General features: G+C 32.4%; 1 protein-coding gene across 3 annotated transcripts in view; it reads right to left on the bottom strand.

The window, feature by feature from the left end:
* The window catches only part of GRID2 (glutamate ionotropic receptor delta type subunit 2), a 1,244,525-nt gene that overhangs the window by 605,763 nt on the left and 617,666 nt on the right, over positions 1-21,096 (bottom strand). The window lies entirely within an intron of this gene.

The following is a 21,096-nucleotide window of genomic DNA, read 5'->3' as shown; positions in this document are numbered from 1 at the left end:
CTCGCCCTTGTTCCTGATCAGTCTGGCTAGAGGTTTATCAATTTCATTACTTTTCTAAAAGAAACAGATTTTATTTTCATTGATTTTTTCATTGCTTTTTTGTTTTCTATTTCATTGATATCACTACAATCTTTATAATTTCCTTCCTTTGGCTTACTTTGAGTTTAGCTTGCTCTTCTTTTTCTACGGTAGAAGTTGTTATCAATTTTTGACCTTTCCTTTTTTCTAATATAGGCATTTAGTCCTATAAATTTCTCTTTATATACTGTTTTAGTTTATTCTTCCTGCTAAATTTAAATTTTTAACTTGTTTTTATTTATGTGATTCACTTTTCCTGCTAACATATTTAATCATAATTATTTTCGTAGTTTTTGTTTGACAGTTCCAACATCTGGGAATATAGCTGTCTACTTCTGTTCCTTACTGTACTTTTTGAAAATGGATTTTTTTCTTGCATTTTTGTGTGTGTCTCATAATTTTAGATAGATTGCTGGACAGTAGAGACTGAGGTAAATAGAATATGTCAACACATTTCTCTTCTTATCAGGCTGTTAGTGTGTGAGTGAGTCAGTCTAGTCATGAATTGATCTGGATATGTGTCTTTTTTGCTATTGTCACTGCTATGCATAGTGCCCCACAAGTTTCAAATTCCTCTAGCAGTAGGCTGCTGTTACTTTGTACTGAGAATGGGGCCTGGATTACCAGAAGGTTTTTCTTCAGCGTTCTTCCTCCTCCCTTGGTTTTCAGCTGCCCTTCTTAGTTGCACCACAATGAGATCCCGCTGTGTCTTGGAGCACCCACTGTGGTAGGCTGCTGTGTGTAACTCAGCACTAAGTTCACTGCTCTCTTGGTCTAGCCTCAGTCTCAGGCAGGGCCTATGCACCTGGGCCTTGAGGGTGGCCCTTTCTCAATATTGCTGCCCTCATCTCTGTGCTAGTCAAACACCACTTTTTATCTTTGGTGGTCGATGAGTAGATTCCTGCCTCTCTGGATTAGTAGACCTCTATTTGATATTTGCGAAAAATCCTTGACCTGAGATGGTTTCCTACTTCTCTTCCAGGGGTAGAGGCTTTTGCTTTGACCCTTTCACCAGCAGTAATGGATCTTAGCAAGCACCTTATGAGTAAGAGGGTTTTTTTTGCCCCTCTCCCAACACTTTATCACATTATAGGTGATAAGCGGGTGAAGTATTGTGTCTGTTTTCCCATAATCATCCAGCACCTATAGTATGCCTGCACCACTGAAAGGAGCACTATCTGATATTCTGCTGACCCAAACTTTTGTGAGCACCCAATAGAGTACCACAGCAATACCTTACAAGTGAGTTTCAACTCCCCCTGATTCTGGGATCACCTGTTATTCCTAACAAACATGGTAGCTCACACTTGGCCTTAACAAAATCATAAAAATTCTAAGTGATTCCTTCTAGCCTGTGGGGAAATCAGTCACCTTTTTCTCCCATATTCCGTCAAAGATCAGGCTGTTTATGTCTTTTGACTCTCCTTGAAGGAGCTTGTCCCTCTTTGAATTTTGGTTTCCTTGGCTATTTTGAGAAAAGTGATAGCATAAAAATTTTATGATTTTGAAAACTATTTTTTGGATGGGAACACTTTTCTTTGTACCTTTTTACTTTCTAAGCAGAGGTGGAAGGAAGTTCAGTCATTCCTAGATTATTCCTAAAACATTTTGTGCCTATTATATTGTAATTACTTGTTTATATGCCCATCTTCTGGATTAGACAGTCCTCTCCAATGCTTGTTTGAAGCCTGGTACCTTGAACCTTATAAACTCAATCATAGTTTGTTGATTACATTTAGACAGACTTTAACTACTTTTGATTAGAAAGAGTGCAATATTTCTGAATATCACTGTGAATAATTTTATTTCCATTACTAATATTTTATTCCTTGACAGCAATGTTATCCAGGCACAAACATTATTTGAAGAGAAATAACTCTTCTTATTATAGTCAATAGGCCCTCTGTAAATTCATGCCTGTCCGCAACTCTGACCTAAACTATTACTCTCAGCCTCACTCATTTTACTTTAGCCACACCGGTACTATTGCTTTTCCATGCATCCTCTTTTCTCTGTATTCCTTCTGCCTAAGTGCCTTTTACCCATGGACTCCTTCATTTTGTTATCTCATACCAGGCCTCAGCTCTTGCAGCCCCTCTGTCAATAGCATCCCTGTTACTCCCTATCTCATGACCCTATTTTATTTTTTCCTTAACATTTATCATCATCTGACTATATTTTACATATCTATTTGTTTCTATATTTTTACTCTGTCTTCTCCATTAAAATATAAGCTATATCAGAGCAGAAGTGTTGTCTGTTTGCTCAATGTTTTATGCTCAAAACCCAGAAAAGAGGGACTGGTCTATTGTAAGCATTCAATGAATATATGATGATTGGATAATTGAACGAACAGTATAGTAGCAGTCTAATCTCTAAAGTGGACAGGGTATAAGGTAGTTTAGTTACACTAAAAATGGTCTATCAGCCTTAGTAGTTTCCTTTAATGATACTCAGTTTGTTTGTTTCACAGTATTAGCCTATTCCTGCTGATAAAGAAGAATTCTAAATGGAGTTGACAATAGTAAGAGGGGCAAAGTCAGAAGAATCTGTCCTTCCTGACAAAAGTGTTGTTTATCATTCCCTATGTGCACCATTTAGAAATATCGATATTAAAATAGGGCTAACATATGTAAGCTTCATGAAACCATAGATGTTATGCATTATTTTTTAACTCAGATGTTCTTGGCATATAGGAGACTTCAGTAAATATTTCTTAAAAGTGTTAATACAATATAATACATAATATTAGAACATCATCTTTAGAAACAGTATTATCCATGGATGCTTTTGCAGTACTCATATATCAAATACAGTCTGTTATCTCTTTAGTCTGTAAACATTCATTTAAAAAGTACCTGAAATTTAATTTGATTAAAATAATCTTTTAATACTATGAATATTTTAGATGATTTTAAGCTAAGCAGAATTCATTTTTGTTTTTAAATGAACTAAAATGGTTATCTGTATAACATTATAGCAACTATGAAAGCTCATATGGTTTTCTAATATAGTATATTCCAATTCATTGTAAGATGCTTTTAATTTTTTTCTCAGTCTTTAAACTGTGATTTTATCTTGATCCAATTAAGACATATAACTGGCAGCGGGAGCTAGATCACAGTTATCCATTCATGAATCGATCACCAGCATCACAATTTATGGATAATCACATTTCACTCAGCATAAAATGCACTTGGATTTATTCTGTGCCAGGAAGTAATCTTTGACCATCTGTAGTTTGTTGTTATATTTTAATTTCACTAATAATGCCTTTCAACATAGTATCAGGAGCACTTCTATTTCTTGAAAAAGAAAACAGTTTACATACTTTACAGAGCTATGGAAGAATGCATAAGATCAGAAACACCATTTAATAGTTTGGCCACTGCTAGCAACAATTATGAAGCGAAAGGAGATAATTCCTGAAAAGTACGGCATAAAATTTGTGACAACTTTTTCAAAAGACAGCTTTTCACTAAGTTACACGGACTCCTTTCTCTTATATGCTTTTTTTTTTAAGCAGCATTGTGCAAGTTGTTGAAAAGGCCTGTATTTAAATTTTTGACATTAATTCTCAATGTGTGCAATTCAGTTAAACATACAAAGATACTGTTTCTTCCAAGGGAATATATAAAATCAAAACACTAGGCTGACCTGACAATCTTCCTAACGGTTGATACCAGCCTGAAAAAAAATTACTAAGCCTCCTCTATTCCAGCTTTTGCCTAGAAACTGCTGCTTTCAGAGAAAAAACATGAGAAATGTGTTGACTCTACAATCTAGAGACTCAGGGTATATGTAAAGAATCCTGCTTTTTAGTTTTAGTTCAGATGTAAATCAGTGTTGGGCCTTGGGCAAGAATCAGTTTTTCTCTTTGAGTTTTAGTTTCTTCGGGTATTAATGGTGGTGATTAGATGGTTTCCCAGGACACATCATACTAATATTTTTCTCTTTTTCTTCTTGCTTCTGTTACTAACCAATCTTTACTCTATTTGGCACACTCTAACTTAATTAGTTATATTTTAGCTTAGAAATAGGAATAGGTTTTCTATTTCTTTAAGGTGGCTTTACATACCACTGTTTTGATTCATTATAAGGATATTTTTATTTTCTTGTTTCCATGTTGGGGTTGGGTGTTTTTGGTGAATCAGTACTTTTGCAAGCTAGCAATGAAAAGAATATGATAGATTTTATTTATAATATGCCTATTTTAAAATGCCCTGGCATTTAAATTTTCTTTTTTCAGTGTAAGGTCTTATGGCCTTTACAAATAAAGGTTTATCTATTTGTAACAAAACTATTTTCTTCTAAATGTGATTTTATATATATACACACACACACACACACACACACACACACATACATACATACATATATATACATATGAATATATACACACACATATATAGTGACTACATATATATATATATAGTCGCTATATAAATAAAATAGAAAGGGAAAAGCTCTAAGAAAATATTCTGATTACTGAGCATTTTCCTTTTTTAGTGACAAGACAGACAAATTAGGATTCATGTGGATTTATATCAAAGAAACAATCTGCAAAAATAATATTTCTTATGATGACATTCCTGTCCCTATGTCTTTCTATGAAACACTGTAATGTTTTATATTTCATAGCACCCTCTATGTCATACCACCTTGAACTCTTCCCACAAATGATATCTATGGAAATTGTTTTAATGACAGTTAGTTGCCCCAAATGCAAAGAAATGTTTTATCCACAGTAGTAATAACATAATGATACTTTCCATAATTTTAGAGATTTCATTTCAAAGCCCTTTTTATCTCTTTTACCACCACAAATGCCTATGAAGCAAACAAGGATCATTATATCCTATTCGCTTCATAGAGTTTTTGCTAATTGCAAATGAAAACATGCATGTAAAAGTCCTTTTTCAACTGCTACGTTATACTTTAGTATAATTTGTATTACCCTTATTCAACCTGACTCTGTTCTTTTACTTAAAGGATGCAGTAGTTTGAGCTAATTGATTACTAAAGATTATAATCATTTAAGAGATTAAAAGTCTATTATAATTGATTCAATCAATTATTATACATGCCCAAAGGCATACAAAGCAGTGTTATAAAAGGTGTTTCTTTAGAAACTTACAGTTGCCTCAACTAGTCTATGCCACACAATATTAATGAAATATAGGCAAGATATTTATTTAAAAGAAAGTGCGTGACTGAGTATGTAACTATTATTTGGGTTAGAGTAGGGCACACATTTTAAGGTGAGTTGGATCAATATGGCCTGACCTAGTTGGTGAATTTTTTTGCTGAAGAAGCATATTAACTCTTAAGTCTCTTTTAAAAAGGTACCATTTTCTTATTCACTTTTTATTGGTACAGAGTCTGTGCTTAAGAAATATATGATGACCCCAAAATAAGGTGGATCTTGAAAAAAAGTTTGATTTTGATAACCAAGGAGGATGATAAAAGATACCCTGGAATGTGGAGGAAAGCTTAAATAATGAACTCTTCTTCCCTTTGGGAAATACAATAGAAAAAACAGATCACTGTGAGACTACCTTGCTCTTGTTTTCAGTTTGAGCCGAAATAGAGCTTCTGTTATAACTTGTCAAAAGAGATAAGAACTCACAGAACTCTAATTTAAAAAAATGTATACTGTCTCTAGACTCCTGGGCAACCTAATTGAGAATAGTTCAACTTACAGTACAGCAATCAGAAAATAGCTTGTCAGTGCTAGCTTAAGAGGAGAAATTTTAGAGAGTACTAGGAATTATAAATGGCATAAGAGAGTAGTCATTTATGTGTCAGGCAGAGAGAACTGCTGATTAAGTAACATTTTTTTCCAGGCACATGTTTACCCAGGAATAGTGATTACAATCACTCTGATCCTCTTCAAATAATGACTTGTTTACTGAGTAAAGGTTTAATAGTAATGAGATGAAACAAATGTAGTCAAGTTATTATGTTACTCTTCTCCATGTATCTTGGTACCATCACATCTTGATTTTCTATGGAATCTATAACACAAAGAGGAAAAACAACTACCATTTCAAAGATGTTGAGGATAAAATAAAATCTAAATTCTAGTGTGCTGGTTACATGTGCGTACTCTGAAACTAGAGTGCCAGGATTTTCATTCCAGTTTCTATGCTTTTTAGCTATATGACTTCAGGAAAGTTATTTAACCTGTATGGGTCTTATTTTCTCATTACTAAAGTGCAAATGACATAATTATACACTGAAGTGAGTTCATTAAGTGAGTTAATATATTTTCATGCAGTGCCTGATACACAGTAAATGCTCTGTTAAAGTTAACTATTATTTTTAAATTTGAATTTTTAACAGAATAAACTCCAAAAAAGGAGGCTATAAATTAGTCTATTAGGAATGGCAGGTGGGATATAGCTAGACAAGAACTTAAAAAAACCATGAGTAAAATGAATAGTTAAGATAGTAGAAGAAATTTTGACTCACTAGTCATGAAACACGTGACTACTGGATATCTATTATATGAAAATCTGCTTTTGATGTTATAATTCAAGACTATTATGAATTCCATCAAAATTCCTTCTTGCACCTTAAGCTATAGTTCTGGATTTTAGGTTTTTAACTATTCTCGAAATGATCACAACTTATATTTCTTACTTGTCTTCTTTTACTAGCATTTTCTGAAGGAGATTAAACTAGTTTTCCAAACTGGGCATACCTCAGTTACACGTAAGTTGTGACTGGGAGTGATTAACCAGAGACGGCACCTCTTTTGGCCCTTCCATGAAAGCAATCACAGGAATCAGCTAAGATAATTGAAGCTATCAGCTTGAAATGTTCTCTCTCATTGTGAGTAAATAAACATGTACAAACTGCGTATGTCCCTGAAACATCTTGCTAAGACGGTGTAATTGTACTGAAAAGAAACCAATGTCAATGGCCCACAATGACAAGTTGTTTTTTAATAGAATTTAAATGAGATCTTCTTTTAAACATGATCTCTTGGTGAATGGCATTTTAAAGCTCGGTTCAGATTCTTTCATGATTCTTAGAACTCATTGGGTTCTTTCTCTACTCATCAGTTAGGTAAAAAATACAAATATAATTTATTATTATTATCTTAAAATATATTTTTAAAAGTTTAACACATTTTTCTTGTCCATATTCCCCCTTTTTCCACTTTGTATTGAAAAACACAAATATGTGATAATTTGTGTTTTATTCAATTACCATTCTTAAAACATTAAATTAGTTTTAGGGATTAATGTTTCATTTATAAAACAAGGAACAGAATGATTTGCCGGATCTATAATATAAACAAATAGCAAAATCGACTTGAATAAGCTTATTCTTCTATTGATTCATTATAGAAAATTTGAAAACAATGACTAAAAACAAACTTAGCTAAATCATTAAAATGGTATGTCTTTAAATGTATGCTAATATATTTAGAAAAGAGATACCAAAGACGAGGATACAGTAGAAAATGTTTTGGATATGATATTGATCTCATTTCTTTTTTATTTAGGATGTGAGGAACACAAGTGTTTGGTTCGGGGGAAAAAGATCTGGAAGTTTGGGTAAATCTAATCTTTAATTAATGATTCTAAGGGGTACCTTCTACCTTGATCAAGCCAGAGTCATGTCAGCTACTTTATCCAGGCTTTGTTTTTGCTTATTAGTTAGGGAGACTAGACCCGGAAGGAAGAGCATAGACAAAGGTAGTAGGGTGTCCAGAGAGAAATGGAAGAATCTATCGTGTGTGACATTCTTGAACTTAACTAGTATAAGACCTGGCAAGAAGTTGGTGAATGCCAATAGGAAATTAACTTATATTGCTGAAATTATAATTTTATCTTCATGATTTATAAAATTAGCTTATATCTCCAAAGCCCAAAGCATTATGGTGTCATCTTACATTACTATTTCAAAGCAGACAATGAAAATGAATAGAGGAGAATTACATAGAAAATGTTATTGTTTATTTTATTCTCTGTAAATGGTGATAAAAAATGTAAGAAATATATAGACAGTATTATACTATTTTAATATTATAATAGTGTTATAAGATACTGTTAGATACTATATACAGTTGTATTTAATATATTATACACAAAACATATCTCATATATATGCATATATTATCCCTTACGTTACCTAACCTTCTGATATTGTAGGATATTGAGAAATGACAATTCAACTTAATTTGAGAAAATATATGTTAAGAAACTAGATGATGAGCTTTTGTGAATAAAATGAAGGACTTGCATTTTAAGATTTTATAAAGAGATAAAGGCAACCTGGATATATAACTTCCTAATTAAAAGCTGCAAGTCTCAGTTTATTCATCTGCAGAATGAAAGTACTAAATGCTTACATTCACTAAGTTCAGAAATAGTAAAATATTTGAAAGATGTAAGCTATTTGTCCAGCAAACAAAAGATAGTTATTCATTGGTTTCAGAAATGTAAACTATAAAATACAATCGTATTTATTTCCAAACAGGAAAATACATTTAGAAAAATGAACACTATCATTTGTAGTTTTTGCAATTGACAGCAAACCATTAGCCATATCCTAAGCATCAGTCAAGATCATTTCTTATGTTTTACTCTATAAATGTGAATATATTAAAGTTTAGCCTAAGTGGATAGACAATGAGATTTGTTCACAAGGCATTAGGAGAAATTAATTATATATGTGCTGCCCTGAATAAATAATCCTGAAGTTTATTGTAAAATTGACTGTTTTCAAATGTGTATCTTTTGTACACAATTCTTTATGAAACATCCATTAAGGTTTAGGCTACCATGTATCATACTGTGCACTGAAAAAGAATCCTTGAAATATAGTATTATCAAATGTAAGTGAAAACCTAAAAGCCTTTTGGTATCTAATTCTTTTAATGAAGGATAAAATGAGATCATCATAATTCCTAACTGCAAATGTTTCTCATGTGTTAAATTTTACAGTACTATACTTTCAATTTCTATTGTCATATATAAAAAAACCCAACTTTTTATTTCAAAGTGAAAGGAGTGTCAGAATGCCAAAACATTACGGCTGCCAGATTAGAGCCTTGAAATAGAATGTAGTCATCTTACTAAAATAACTTTGAAGTTTGTTCATTTTGAATAATAATGTCTTCAACACAATTGGTAATGTTGTATTAGGATAAAGTTTTCCAGGAAACTGTTTCATTGATAGATAATAGAATTGTAATTTGCTCTTTTTAAAATAGTGATGATCTCCATGCAAATAACATAAATCAGAAATAACCACTCTATTAAAATGTAGCACTGATAAAGGAACTGTCTCCTTTTCTGAGTAAGAAAAATATTTTTATAGAGTAAAGACTGTTCCCTTGCAAAAGTTCAATAATGTTGAACTGACTATGAAACTACGTAAATGTTTATTTCAAAAAACATGTAATGCAAAAAATCTCTCTTTGTTTTAGTACTGACGTGACTCTGACAGTTTATAGTTGCAACTCTCTGAAGCCTGTGAATGAAGGAATTAAACCAATCAGTACACTATCAGGAGGAACTAGAGTCAAAAAAGATATGTGATATTTGTGTTTATTTTGTGTGTACACCATCAGAGGAAACATAACTACTGGAGAACATCTTATATTTATGTGTATTTAGCCAGAAATACATTGCACAAGAAGTAGGACTATTTAATATTTTTTAGATCTGTGAATGGGTCTGAGGATAACGTTTTCTATAACTGATAGATCATTTCTCCACCTTTTTTTCTTCCTCCTTCCTTTTCTTTAATTTTGGTAAATATAAAATGTGAGCAAAAATAATCACCCCAATTATTACCACTAATTGAACATATTATTCATGTATTCCAAATTAAAGATAGTATGCATTTTATATTTAGGTGTGTAAGATTTGGATGTTATATTGATGGGAGAAATATAAGCCAAAACCCTATTAAATATAGTATTAGACATCCGATCTCTGGTCCTGCATGTAAGTATTTTGGAAGTCAACATGGTATCCTAACAACAAGTAAAAAGCTGAAAAGACTGAAAAACCAACAACTCTTCTTTGATCCCTAAGCGAGGAGGACACAGAAAAAAACCACTGTCTCCAATATTAAAGAGAAACGCAGGTATATACGGATCATGGCTTACCAGGTTATCAGAACAGAGACTCACAAGTGGAAACCACTGGAGGAACCAGTGCCAGAGTAGGAAAAAACTGAAATGTAATTAATGATTTGCTGGAGGGTCAATGCAGACAACTCTGAGAGTTAAAAATTTCAGGGAGACCAGTCAAGGGGGTGGGAGACCACAATACTATAAGATTTACCTCCAGGACCTTGACAATGTCAAAATACATATGAGCACTCTGTTCTTCTTAATGAGGTCTGCCATTAGAGAAAATTATTTAACTAATTTGCTGGAGTATTATCATAGCCTAACTGACCTGAGGAAGAAAAATACCTAATTCCAGTCCATGTTAGCCATACTTTCTACCGAAGGGGAAGGAAAAAATGAGACTTGTGAATTTCACAGTCCAGGGGTATAGGCTCACTAAAAAAATAAGTCCCAATCATAGGACTATAAAAGTCTTTCCCTCTTCCAACACCTCAATACCATATTACTAAAGGATTTTTTATATGAATTCCTTTACCCTGGTACATCACATCCAGCTATCAAGAAAAAACACCAAGGCATAACAAAAGGCGAAAATACAATTTGAAGAGACAGAGTAAGGATAGGAATGAATCATGTCAAAGATGTTAGAATTATCACATTAGGAACTAAAAAATCTATAATTAATATGCTAAGGGCTCTAATGAATAAAGTATACAGTGGGCAAGAACAGATCAGCAAGTAAGCATATAGATGAAAATCCTAAGAAAGAACCTAAATAAAATGCTGGACATAAAAAAACACTGTAACCAAAATGAAGAACAATTTTGATGGGCTTATTAGTAAACTGGACATGGATAAGAAAACATCTGTGAGCTAAAGGAGAGATCAATAGAATCCTCAAAATTGTGTGCATGAGAGAAAGAGAGAGAGAGAGAGAGAGAGAGAGAGAGAGAGAGAAGACAGAGAGAAGAGAGAGAGAACAAAATATGAAAAAACTCAGGAGGAAATATTTAAGGACAGTAGGACAACTGCAAATGGTATATTAGAATAGTAGGAAAAGGAAGAAAGAAAAGAACAGAAGAAAAATTTTAAATAATAAAAAACTGAAAAGTTTGTCAAATTAATGTCAGATACCAAACCACAGATCCAGGAAGCTTATGAATACCAAAGAGGATAAATGCTAAAAACACTATACCTAGACATATCATTTTCAAATTATATAAAATCAAAGATAAAGAAAAAAAAAAAAGAAAAGAAACCAAAAAGGGGAAAAACACCTTACCTGTAGAGGAATAGAGATAAGAATTATATCTGACTTCTCAGAAACCACCCAAGCCAGGAGAGAGTAAAGTGAAATATTTAACGTGTTGTGAGAAAGACATACACGCACACACCTAGAATTCTGTACCCTAAGAACTATGCTTCAAAAGTGAAGGAGAAATAAAGACTTTCTTAGACAAACAAAAATTGTATTTATTACAAATAGTTCTGTCTTGAAAGAAATCTTAAAAAAAAAAGTTTTTTAGAGATACAAAAAATAGGTCAGAAACTCAGATCTAAATAAAGAAAGAGCATCGAAGAAGAAATAAGTAAGGTAAAATAAAAACTTTTATTTTTCTTAGTCTTAATTGATCTAATAGATAATAGTTTGTTCAAAATAATAACAGCAACAGTATTTGATTATGTGTGCTTGTGTATATATATTATGTGTAAATATACATATATGTGCTTATGAATATTTATGTATAAGTGAAATAAATGACAGTAATAATACAAGAGACAAGGGGAAGGAATAAAGATTGTTTTGGTATTATAAGTAATCACACTACCCATGAAGTGATACAGTGTTTTTTGAAAATAAATTTGGATTGAAAAATCTAGGGCAACCATCAAAGAAAATGATGATGATGATGATAATAATAATAAAACAATAATAAGTATAACTGATCTCAGAAGGAAGGAGCAAATATAGAATTATATAAAATGCTCAATGGAAACCATAAAAGGCAGGAAAAAAGTGGAAGACAAAAGTTGGAATAAAGAATCAGGAAATCAAATAGAAAACAGTAACAAATACTGTTTGTTAGTATATATCAATCCAACAATATCAATAATCACTTTGAATGTCAATGGCCTAAATTAATAGAGACTTTCAGAATGGTTCAAAAAACAGTACTCAAGTATATGTTGTGTACAAGAAACCCACTTTAAGTATAATGACGCATATAGGATAAAAGTAAATGGATGGAGAAAATGATACCATGCTAACACTAATCAAATAAAGCAGGAATAAGTATATTAATTTTAAATAAATCAGACTTCAAAATAAGAGAAATTTCAGGGATAAAGATAGACATTACACAATGATAAATGGGTCAATTCTCCAAGAAGTTATAATAATCTTTAATATGTATGTACCTACCAACCGAGTGCCAACTACATGAGGCGAAAATTGAGATAACTACAAGGAGAAATAAAGGAATGCACTATCATAGCTGTAGACTTCAAAATACCTCTCACAGAAACGAACAGATCCAGCATGCAGAAAAATCAGTAAAAAATACAGTTGAACTCGACATCACCATCAACCAATTGGATATAACTGACATCTATAGACTATTTCATCCAACAGTAGAATACAAATTCTTAAGTTCACATTGAACAATCAACAAGATAGACAGCATTCTGAGCCTACAAACACATATTAACAAATTTAAAAGAATAGAAATCATACAATTTTGCTCTCAGACAACAGAATTAAAATAGAAATCAATAATAGAAAGATAACCTGAAAATTCCAAAATATATGGAGATTAAGCATCATGCTCCTAAATAACATGTGAGTCAAAGAAGAAATCTCAAGAGAAATTAAAAAAATATTTTGAACTAAATGAAAATAAAAACAGAACTTATCAACATTTGCGAGATGGAGTGAAATCTGTGCGTAAAGGGAAAATTACAGCATTGAATGCATATTTTAGAAAGAATAGAAACCTAAAATCAATAACCTAAGTTTCCAGATAGGCTCTGTCTACCTTAATGTAGTATTTAAGCATCTAAGAAGGCATGAGTACGTGGGTGCTTAGCTTTTACTTCAAAACAGAAATGCGTTCCAGTATAGAAAAAGGTACTTTCAGAGGCTGCATATGACAGGTTGGGGGTGACTATTCCAGCGAGGATTGCTATTCCTACTTTTTGCTTGTATTCTTTGCCAGTCATTAATAAAGATGGATGTTGGGTAGTATTTGTGAGTTGGTAAGTCTGCTTTGACAATTCATCCCTTTGTGGTCCAAGCAGTTCCCAAGTCTTCACACTCTTCCTTAAGAGAATTGTACATCCACATCATTAATGTTGTAATGGCGATCGCTGAAATTTCCAGGATTTATTTCCCCACCATTTGATTTGGACTTGGCCATGTTACTTGTTATGGTCAATGTAATGCTAGTAGCCATGATTTGGCCTGGTCTTTGGTGCTTCTGGTATCTATCATGAAAAAAACCTGACTATAGCCTGGATCGGAACCATATCTGTCCACTCACAGACCTGAGTAAAAAGTTTTTTTTGTAAGCCCCTGAAATTATGAGGTATTTGTTTGATGTCATCAAAAATAGGAGAAAATTGACAAATACATAGCATTAAAAGAGATATTTCTAAAATGGCATTTCACTTTATCTGTAGCATAACATGATAACTTTTAATTTGCATTGAAATTAACTAGCTAAACTGGCTTCTATAAAATTCTATAAATTTACTTTTGAACAAACAAACAAAGATGTTAAAAAATGATGACATGGGTAAAAACATATCTGTTGAAAGTATATATATATATTGTACAATTTGCAATGAACTATTCCTTCCTGCTTCTTGGGGTTCATCTTATGAGGACTTAATGATCTCGTGCAATTAAAGTGAGCATTGAGTTAACATAAATGCTGTTCCATTTCATTATATAATTATGCTTTTCTATGAAGTTGATACTAGCATTGAAATATGTAACTTTGGAGAGAAATATATCTATCCAAATATTTAGATCATTGAAAAGGAAATACCTATTTATATTTCAATCTACTCAGCATGCTATTTTGTAGAGATATAGCAAGTAGTCAGAAATCTATTATTTGTATGGATTTGTATGGGCAGAGAAGGCAGAGGAGGATAAGCAAAAAAAATTATTTCCCTACAACTTGAAGAATCTGATTTTTATTTTCCTGATAAAGCAAATGAAGTCAACACAGCCATGACAACCTACATGGAAATGGTATCAAATTGACTAGGCCCAGGGGATACAGGCTGCTGCTAACCTCATTAACTGGGGAGCCTAAAATGCTGTCAAATTACAGACACAGTGAGGTTTACAAATAAACATCAGCATTTCATGCCAAAGCAAACTCGTTCCATCAAAACATCTAGCTGTGCTTTGACTAAACATGGATTTCCTATTGGTCTTATTTTAAACTATAAGTAGACAAAGAAACAGATTCTTGAGAAAAAGAGTAAATTTAAAAAATAACATTTTTTTTGGACACTTTGACTTCTATGTGAAAAATATTAAAGATGGCAGTGGTCTAAATAGTTTGCAAAAAGGAGGTCTCAATATAATAGGTAGAAGTATCATATTTATATAGTTTGTGATCTTATTTTTTCCAGTATTGATAAAAAAAGATAGCTTACAAACAAACTACTAAGAATGCTTTTTTAATTATTCTATTTGGAAAACAGAATGAGAAAAGTTTAAGAATTTCTTGAGTAATAGAACTGTTTATCTCATTTATCTTTGTAGACGGCATAAAATGTGTTTAATTTTTTTCTTGACAGACAAATGTTAACAAAACTATTATTTGCCATATCCATAGTACCAAAACATATTATTTTAATATGTTCTATAACATCCAAGAGTCTAAAGTGACCACTAACCAACATGAAATTCAAATAATTTGATTCATTCAATCAGTGGTTCTTAACTAAGGGCATTTGGCAACGTCTATGGACATTTTTTAATATCAGGACTGGGGGAATGCTACTAGCAACTAGTGAATATGCCAGAGATGCTGTTAAGCATCATATAATGCAAAGGATGCTCCCCTGCTGCAAACAAGAAGCATCTAGTCCAAAACATGAATTGTGATTTTAAGGTACCCCATCATAGCCTGAAATGAAACAACTCATTTGTTCAATCTGATTTCCATTTCAGTCATTAGTAAAAGTTGGAGAAATATGCAAAACTCTTCCTATTCTAGACTGGGATATTAACATGTTCCTGCATTTCAGACAAGTATTTAAAATGTTACCAAATGGAATAAATCTCCTTGCATGAAACTGATATGTTTACGTTATATGTACTTGCTCCTCAGCAAGCTCAAATTACTGAGAGCTCCTGGTGTTTTTAGAGATAGAATGTTTTTTTTGGTGAAATTTTGCAAGATAACTGTCTTTCGACTATGTGATCAAGTGCAATGCAAATGATTATATAGTGTCAGAACAGACTGAATACACTGCCTTTTAGCTACAATGAATATTGCTGACATTCTGATACCAATGTCAACTAAGCAATATCAGTCTCTTTTATAACACAATTATTTTAATATATTGAATTTCCATTAAATCCATTGAGTAAAAAAAGCCGTTATTTAGCAATGAGCCAAATAAAAAATACTTTGAATTAGAATATTTTAAATCATTGTAGATATTAAAATGTACATATATAATGGCCTTCAAGGAAACCCAGTGCGTACTAGCATGAAAAAATTTGTACAATATAGAAATTGAGAGGTTTGGGGGACTTTTCTATTTCCTCATGTAGAACAAGAATTCTTTCTTAGATCATGATTTAAGCAATAATGGCATACAAAGCAGAGGGCTTCTGGGTTACCAACTCTAAACAGAATTGAAGAACAGCTCTTCAAAAAAAAAGAGCCAAGATTTTGTTGGCAAATCCACTGCCTCTCAGTAGTTAAAATATTCTAAGTTCAAATAAAAACAAATGTTGATGAATATAGACATTCCCCAATTTTAAAGGTAAATAAGTAAGAAAATAGTGAATAATACATGAGTCAAAAAAATTAATGTAAAATATTCCCATGAAAGTTATTGCTGAGAAAAGTATAATAAATGTACTCACTTTACTGTGAAGTATAGAGATGACCCCCAGTAATTTATTCACACACTGGTCAACAAATGCTTTTAAAATGGCTTTTGATCATGAAAACATATTTTATTAATAATGTACCTTGTTTTAAGAGTGCTTTAGAAGAGATCAACTTAAATCTGTCTTTTGTTGTTAGCTTATTACTCGAGTTATTAATATTATTCAATTTGAAATTTCACATAGGATTTCAAGTAAATTTTGAGGGCACATCATCTGAATATTCAATGCATTATCTTCACTACAGCACACTAACAACCTTCTTTATTTTGGTACAAAACACTCTAAAGAATAAAACTGAAGGTAGAACCTGCAAAATCAAAGAGAAGAAAAAAATAACAAAAAACAAAATTTTACAACATAGTTATATACATCCACTTTTAGTGCAATTTAATTTCCTACAAATAGAAAAGGCGACTTGAATAAAACTTAACTCTGAACAAGTATATCTGACATAAAAGACATATAAAACTAATATTAAAATGCAGGTAAGATTGGTGGCAGATCCTGGTTACATGATGCCTTCACTGGGTACCATGAAGTCTTCTCTACTAGTCCTTATCCATCTTTCACATTCGAGGCCAAAAAAAAGATATACCTCTTCTACTACGTTCAAGATAAGGGAGCTCACAGTCACAATTCTAGTCAATTGAATGAAGCCTTCTGGAAGGTTAGTGGCCCTGATAAAATAAACAAGGCATTCACAGAGATGTTTATCTTTATCTCTCTTTCTATTCCCTAGACCATCCTCATCTCCTTCCTGCATTGAAACATGGTTATATGAGGATGTGAGGTCTGATGCTACAGAAGCCCCACTGTGACCATGAGAGGACGAACAAGAAAATTCAAGCAAATTCTGAGATCAAGTGTCTTGAGATTTTTTGATCTAAGTAATATACGTGCTTACATTTTATGTCATTATAGGCCAAGTATTTTGTTTCTTGTTGTCAAAAGCTTTCCTATTTGAGACAGAAACACTGAAATATGAAGCTATTAAGTATAAATAACCCTATTCACATATTAGAAAGCAATAATTCTTACTGACCAAATATGTTAAGAATTCTTTCTCTCAAACACATACACACACGTGCACGCACACACACACACACACACACACACACACACACTTCTTACCAGACCCACTCACTTTTTCTGTTTCCTTTGTCATCTCTCCAAGATTCTCTCGAATTATGTACATAAAACTGCACTTACTCTAATTTAGTTTTATTTTTATTTACATTCTTAATCTTGCTACCAATATTTCATAAAACTGAAAACTGATTCTTCTTAGGGTTTTGTAGGATTTAACAAATTATGATAAATATGTGAAATCCAGAACAACTTTCTATTACAATAATCAATCCTGGTGGCAGATACTTGTGTTTTCATTGACAGAATTTTAAAAAAAAGAAATGTTATCATTCTAATTATTACATTTTAGAATAACTGAATTTAAACTATTGTACACACAGCAAGATTCAGTAGCTAGACAACAGATGAGAAAGTTGAGAACAATACATTCTTTGCTTCCTTAACTATATCCTTACTTGACCCTAGAAAAATAATTTACCTAATAGTGAGAGGTCAATGAAAAATATGTATTCATCATAAGTAGTTTTTATGAAATTGAAAATACCTTCTTTTCAGATTCCTACTTATTTTGTGTTATTTGTTTGCTATACCATGGTTTTTTTTTTTAAATAAATGTAGTCAATTATAACAAAAAGAGTGTTTTATTATTGGCTTACTCTGATTACCTTAGTTTTAAGCTACAGGGTGAAAACTGTTATTATAGGGCCAAGAAACCCCATTTTCTTTATCTACCTGCATTTCCCCCTGAATTTAGAGGAATTTTGAGCTGTTTATATACTTGAGTCTTCACATCTACTAATCATGGATGAAAAAGTGGCTTTTCTCAGTTCTCAATTCAGTTCATTCTATAAGTTAGAACTTCTGAAAATGAATAAACCCTTTTTAATGAATACTAACTTAAAAATAAAAAAAAGATATTTATAATTGGAAACAGTATTTGGAAATTGAGAATGGTGAAATCTAGGTGACTCTCTTCATTGTTTACTTTGAAAGCTCAGATTATTCCAATTTGAAGATCTTGATTTAGGTTTAGAGGAATCTTTGGATATGCTACTCTTATATTTATTTATTTATTTGTTTGTTTGTGTTTCAGTTCACCCACCATTATTATAATCTATTTTCCTTCATTTATATTCCTATTTTAATCAAGCATTGGCTGATTCTGATCTCTGTTATCTCCTTTGAGAATAGAAGGTTTATAATCAAGTAAATTATCAGCATGGTACTTCTTCCAGACCTCTTAAAGTCATAAATAAATCCTTATGGTCAGCTACTTCTAAGCTGCTAATAGAAAACAATACATATGCAGATGTGACCTCCATAAAACAACATCTATAGCTGGAGCATATGTCTTTTTTACATTCCAGAATACTTTCCTTTTTCAGTTTGGGAGGCTTGATATACTCAGTTTTGCATAACGGTCCATCTGTAGCAATTCTATACCCCTGCAGGTTTCCAAACTGCTCTGAAAGATAAAGATGTCACAGCAACAAATATAAACCTATGTGGGACCTTAATGAGTTCAGAAGATGATGGCATCATAATAGTAGCAAAGGATTAAAAAAAGCAGCATGTTGCAAATTAAGAGTATGAATTCAAAAGATGATTATTGTAGATGAGGGGAGCAAAAAGGGGTTCTTCCATAATCCTACCTGAAGGAATTTACACTGCAAATGAGTTTCAAGGGCAGCCTGTAAGCTACATAATGCAAGAAATGTCAGTGAATACATATAACATTATCCCCAAGAATATCTTTTTTTGGGTAGGGAAGGCTGAGACACACTCTTGCCATACACACCACCCCTGATGTGGAGATTTACAATTAGGAGAGAACTCACAATTCTTAGCCTTTCCCTGAGGAGTAAAGGTTTTGAATCCAACATCTAGTACCCAAACCTTTGATTTCTACCTGAGAGAGGCCCACAAAACACCTAGCTCTGAAAGCCAATGAAGCTTGTGTCTACCCCACAAGAATATAGCAAAAAAATAAACAGTTCTTAATGTGCTCTCAAGAACTCACCATGGCTATCTCCATAGGTCTCAGTGCAGTGTTTACACTCATCTGATTGCAAAATGGGCAGAGGATTTGAATAGATATGTTTCCAAAGAAGATACATAAATGATCAACAGGTACAGGAAATGGTGCTCAACATCATTAATCATCAGGGAAATGCAAACAAATACCATGATAACATATTACCTCATACCTATTAGAATGGCTATCATGAAAAAGACAAGAAGAGAGTGTTGGTGAGAATGTGAAGAAAAGGCAACCTTTATGCACTATTGATGGTAATGTAAATTGGTGCAGTCACTATAGAAAACAGTTTGGAGGTTGCACAAAAAATTAAAAATATGACTTCCATAAGGTCCAGCAATTCCACTTCTGAATATATTTCCAAAGAAAATGAAAGCAGAATATCAAAGCAATATCTGTAATCCCATGTTCATAGCAGCATTAGTCACAATAGCCAAGATATGGAAACAACCTAAGTATCCTTCAAAGATGACTGCATACAGAAGATGTGGTATATATACATACAATAGAATGTTAATCAGCCAGGAGAAAGAAGGAAACACTATCATTAGTGACAACATGGATGGACCTTGAGGGCATTATGCTAAGTGAAATAAGCCAGACAGGGGAAAACAATACTGAAATACCACATGGTATCACTTACATGTGGAAACTTAAAAAACAAAAAGTCAAACTCATGAAAGTAGAGAGTAAAAAAAGTGGTTTTCAGGATTGGGGGTTGGGAGAAATAGAGAAGTTGGTAAAACTGTACAAACTTTCAAGTATAAGAAGAATAATGTCTGAGGACCCAATGTAAAACAGGGTGACTAGAGTGTATAACACTGTATGGTCTATTTAAAATTTGCTAGTTATTCCTAGGTGTTGTATTCTTTTTGTTGCAATTGCAAAAGGAATTGTTTTTCCCCTTCTTTTTTTGGCAATTCATTATTAGAGTATAGGAGTACTATGGATTTTTTTAACATTAATTTTGTATCTAGAAACTTTACTGCATTTGCTTATTGTTTCTAGTGTGTACTTGTGGAGTCTTTAGGGTTTTTTTAATATAAAGAATCATGTCATCCGTAAATAGTGACGGTTTGACTTCATTTCCTATTTGGATGCCTTTTATATCTTTCTCTTGCATGATTGCACTTGCTAGGACCTCCGGTGTTGAATAACAGTGTTGACAGTGGACAGCCTTGTCTTGTTCTTGATCTTAGAGATAATCATGCTAAGCGAAATAAGCCAGACAGAAAAAGTTGAAAACCATATGTTATCACTTATATGTGGGATATAAACCTAAAAGCAACAAACAAACAGGACAGAGACTCATTTACATGAATAATAGACTAGTGGTTACCAGAGGGTAAGGGAGGAGGGGAGAGGAGGGAGGTAGATGAAGTAAAAGGGGTCAAACATGTGGTGAGAGAAAGAAATCTAACTATGGGAGGTGAACACACAATGCAATATATATATGCCTTACTGTTAAATTGTACATCTGAAACTTACTGGATTTCATTAACCAATGTGTCACCATAAAAAAATAATAAATAAAATAAAATAAAATAAAATAAAATAAAATAAAATAAAATAAAATAAAATAAAATAAAATAAAATAAAATAAAATAAAATTTGCTGAGAGTAAAACTTAAATATTTTCACCAAAAA

Source organism: Pteropus medius, unplaced genomic scaffold (assembly GCF_902729225.1).
Source record: "Pteropus medius unplaced genomic scaffold, Ma_sr-lr_union100, whole genome shotgun sequence".
Taxonomy (NCBI): Eukaryota; Metazoa; Chordata; class Mammalia; order Chiroptera; family Pteropodidae; genus Pteropus; species Pteropus medius.
This window is presented reverse-complemented; position numbering and strand designations above follow the sequence as displayed.